General features: G+C 47.8%; 1 protein-coding gene across 16 annotated transcripts in view; it reads left to right on the top strand.

The window, feature by feature from the left end:
- LOC119597124 (probable phosphorylase b kinase regulatory subunit alpha) overlaps positions 1-5000 on the top strand; it is a gene marked incomplete at its 5' end in the record, with an annotated part of 70881 nt that overhangs the window by 35234 nt on the left and 30647 nt on the right.

The raw sequence follows: 5000 nt of genomic DNA, 5'->3' as shown, positions 1-5000 counted from the left end.
AAGAGCCTGGAGGGTGGTAGGGAGGAGGAAACACACGCACACACACACAGGTGGCTGAGGGAGAGGGTAAGGGGAGTCAGTAATGTTCATAATGAGCGAATTCATTATTCATTGTAGACAGACAGGTTGTCTCGTTCTTCATTACTGTCCATCGGATTTCTCTATTGTGATTTACCTTATTATCCTTATTTATGGTTCCCTTCACGCGATCAGGGGAGCAATGAAGAAAACCTGATCTTAGTGAGTAAAGATAATGATAAAATGTTCTGCGTGACTTGAGATTCGAAGCCAAGGAATTGCTACAAGCAGAGCGTTATTTATATTTGGCGAGACGGCGTTTTTATAGTGACTGATTGGGTTGATTTTTAGATGGATAAAGGAATGCTGGATTTCTTTATACGTGACAGAATTACATTAAAGAAGGAAACTTGACTATTACATATTACTTACATGGATAGGAGCGTATGCTTAGTGATAGTGGTACACATGGACGTACAAAGGGCACATTCACACACACACACACACACACACACACACACACACACACACGTATACACACACACACGTATACACACACACACACACACCCACACACACACACAAACACAACACACACACACGTATACACACCACACAAACACACGCACACACACACACACACACACAGACACACACATCACACACACGTATACAACACACACACAAGACACCGCACACACACACACGCACACACACACAACACACACACACACACACATCACACAAAACACACGACACACACACACACACACAACACAAGACACACACACAACAACACACACACACACACAACACACACACACACACACAACACACCACACACACATACACACACACACACACACACACACACACACACACACACACGTATACCACACACACACACACGTATACCACACACTTACACACACAGCGAACAAAATATATAACACACACATCACACTACACACTACCAATCATAACACAACACATCACACTACACAACAGCATCAAGATCATACACACACGACACACAAAGTATCACCAACATCACACATTCATAACATCAACCTACAACACACACTCCACACACACAAACACAAACAAACACACACACAAGTGTCCTGAGTGAACTTCGTGTGGGGGGTGGGGGGGGGACAGTTGTAAAAAACTAGTTGAATGATAATGAATTTGCCGATGGTGTAGGACGACTTCATTCAGTGATAATATAAGTTTCAATTTTCTAAAATAAAGCTCAAGTGTTTTTTGATACTCGCCCTCGTGAAGGTTATTCATTCTCATTCATACATTTTCTGTAAATCACCTGAAAAAATGCATAACGAAAAAAAAATAATCATGAAAAGTGTGTGTGTGTGTAGGTGATGTGGTTGTGGTGTGTTGTGCAGTGTGAGAGGATGGTGTGGTGTGTGGAGTGTGTGTGTGGTGTGATGCGTGTGTAATGTGCGGTGATGGTGTGTGATGATTGGTGTGTGTGTGTGTGTGTGTGTGTGTGTGTGTGTGTGGAGTGCTCACCGCTGCGTGGAAGAATCCTCTCACTCGCTTCATCCGGGAGGTGGGAAGGAGAAAGGAGAAAGGCGAGAGGCGAGAAGTGGATAAAAGAGGGAGTAAGGGAAAGTGGAAAATGGAAGAGAGAAAATTGGATTAAAAGGGGTGTTAGGCAAGGAGGAAGAAATAGGAATTGGATAAAAGTGGAAGGAACGAAGAGGGAAGCACAGAAGGATTAAATACGAATAGAATAAGGACGCGGAATTGGTAAAAGGGGGGGGGGAAGGAAAGAGGAAGATGGAAAAACGGGAATGAGGTAAAAGAGGGTGAAGGGGAAGAGAAAGAAGAAAGAGCGAGAGTAGGATAAGAAGGGGAGCAGGAAAAGAGGAGATGAGCGGGAATTGGATAAAGATGGGTGAAGGGAGAGAGAAAAATAAGAGGGAAATTGAGGGAAAGAAGGAAGATCGGGAATTGGATAATAAAGGGGAGAGCTAGGAAAAGGGGAAGAAGAGCAGAAATTGGGTAAAAGGAAGACAAAGGGAAAGATGGAAGAACGAGGTAAAAGGGAGGAATTGGTTTGGGTGAAAAGGGAAGTTAGGGGAAAGGAGAAAGAAACGACGGGGAATTGGGCCAAATGAGGAATAACGAGGGAAGAGAAAGAAAAGAGCGCGAATTGGGAATAAACGGGAGACAGGGCGAAAAAGAAGAAAAAGCAGCTCGCGAAAGACATACGGAGGCGATTGTGAGGTCACGTGGTGTTCGCGCGCTGGCGGCCGAAGGCGAGAGCTCCCCCGGACACGACCTGAGGCTGCGAGGGCCCGCGGGCGACTGGCTGGCGCGGCGCCCTTTGGGGGACGCGCGCTGGCCTGCCCGTGCCCCTCGCCTGTCGCTCTCGCTGTCTGGGTCTTTATATTCATCTCTCTATCTGTCCGTCTCTCCTTCTCTTCCTCTCTCATCTGTGTATCTTTATGTTTATCTCTCTGTCTGTCTGTCTCTCCTTCCCTCCGTCTCTCTATCCCTCCCTCTCTTTCTACGCATCTCTCTACATCCATCTCCCTCTCCCGCCTCTATCTATCTATCTATCTATCTTTAACTCTCTCTCCTTCCCCTCCCCTCCTTCTCTGCCTCACTTGCTCTTTGTTAATATTATATCCATTTTATTGGACGATGCTACTCTATATAGCAATTCTTATAATCTGTACAACACATTCATTTATATATTTTTTCTTACGTGCGATTCTGTTTGTCCTATATACGTGCGTGATTGTCTATTTGTTCAGTCAAACCTCCGCCTCCTGTTCACCATAGGCTTACGGCAACGCGATGGGGGAACGCAGGTTAGGGTTTATTAAGGTTCTCGTGCTGCTTCTTCATCGCCTTCTTCGTATTCCCACGTGCCAAAGGCGAGGGCTGTGGTTAGCGTTAGACTTTTTTTTTTTGGTGGGGGGGTGAGGTTCTTGGTGGAGTTCTGAGGAGCTAAATGTCCCTCTCGTTCTCCTTTTCAGTTTCTCTAGATATATTTCGATTTCTCTTTCATTCTGTCTATTTCTCTCTCTCTCTTGTCTATTTCTCTCTCTCTCTCTCTCTCTCTCTCTCTCCTCTCTCTCTCTCTCTCTCTCCTCTCTCTCTCTCTCTCTCTATCTTCTCTCTCCCCCTCGCACTTCTCTCTCTCTCTCTCTCTCTCTCTCTCTCTCTCTCATTCTCTCTCTGTTTCCCTCCTTCCATGTTTCTTCTGTTTTTTTTTTTTCCCAGGAAAGCTATTTGCGGACAAAATTGGGAAGGGATTTGGTCGTGCATGCATGTACATATAATAAAAGTGCACTCGCATAATCTTTTTGGTTTTTCACGCGGACCAAACCCCCCGCCCCAGCACACACAGCACCCCCCCCCTCCCCCTTAAAAACCCAAAACCCCCCGCCCCCCCCCGTGAACAGCACCCCCCCCGCCTCGTGACACACAACACCCCCTCTCCCAGACACCCTTCTCCCGCGACACAACCCACCCCCACCCCCCATGACACACATCCAGTTTATAGTGTGTATTTCTCCCCAGGACGGCAACCCCCCCATTATTCGATGCCGTCCCCTCTCGTCTTGGAGGGGCCCATTCGCTTTGTTTTTATTTTTCTCATGGGTGTCAATGGGGTCTCGGATGAAAGTCAATCTGTTTCCGGGGCATTTCTTTGTTATTTGGTCCTTCCTTGCTTCATTCCTTCGTTCATTCGTTCGTTTATCCGTTTCTTATATCCTTTTTTTCTTTAAGCCCTTCCTGCTTTCCGTCCCATTCTCCTTATCGTACTTTTCCCCTTTTTCTCTTTCCTTTCCTTCCCCTTTCTCTTCCCTTCCCTTACCCCTTTCTCTTCCTTTCTCCTCGCTTCCGTTGACTTTCTCATCCTATGTTTCCCCTTTCTCTCCTCTTCCCCTCTCCTCCTTTCCTTCCCCTTCCCCTTCCCCTACCCTCCTTCTCCTCCCCTCCCCTCCCTTCCCCTTCCCCTTCCCTCCTTCTCCTCCTCTCCCCTCCCCTTTCCCTTCCCTCCTTCTCCTCCCCTCCCCTTCCCCTCTCCTCCTTTCCCCTCCCCTCCCCTCCCCTCCCCACCGCCACACACCTTGCCCTTGAACAGTGAATAAGTCAGGAGGATGATTAAATAGAGGAAGCGTGCATTAGCTCAGCTGATTGGTTTTATATATGCACATCGCCTTCGATTTCCCGTCAGCTTTGATGTGCCGGCGAGAGCGGTCAAGCCACGGCTAATTTTCGGTGCTGTTTTCAGTGTCATAAGGTTTATTATTATTTTTGTTTGTGTGTGTGTGAGAGAGAGAGAGAGGAGGGAGAGAGAGAGAGAGAGAGAGAGAGAGAGATTTTTGTTGTAAAAAGGAGAAATAAAAATAGGGAAATTGGGTGGGAAGGAGAGAGGAAAAGTGGTTACTTAGGTGAGACAGACAAACAAGAAGAGACAGACAGACAGACAGAGTGAACAAAAAAAAAAAGTGAGAGTGAGAAAAAGAGCCTGATGTAGAAGAGGGGCCAAAAAAATCGTTAAGACAAAGAGAAAAAAAGCGGAAAAAAGGTGAAGAGAGAGAGAAAAATAAAAAAGAGAGGGGGAAAGGAGAGGGGGGAAGAAAGAAAAAAGAAAAAGCCGGAAAAAAAGGGCCACTAAAAGCCGAGCTGAGGGAGGGGGTGGGGGGGGCCCCCCACTTACCTTTCCCCGCCGCCTACCATTTCCTCCGCCCCGTTTTTTTTCCGTTATCCCCCCTTTCCTTGTTTTCTCCCGCGTCCCTGTGGGCCCCCCGCAAGGGCAGGGAAAAGCAGGGAACGACGGAGGAAGGGGCCCTCCCGCCCCCGGGGGGATCGCCCCCACACTCGCAAAGGGCTCGCGGCTTGACCTCCACCCCCTCGCCCTTGGGGAGCCGACCTCCCCCTCCTCCCGGGGGCTTCTTTACCCTTCCACCTCCCCTCTCCTTCTCTACCTCCTCTTC

Source organism: Penaeus monodon, chromosome 38 (genome assembly GCF_015228065.2).
Source record: "Penaeus monodon isolate SGIC_2016 chromosome 38, NSTDA_Pmon_1, whole genome shotgun sequence".
Taxonomy (NCBI): domain Eukaryota; kingdom Metazoa; phylum Arthropoda; class Malacostraca; order Decapoda; family Penaeidae; genus Penaeus; species Penaeus monodon.
This window is presented reverse-complemented; position numbering and strand designations above follow the sequence as displayed.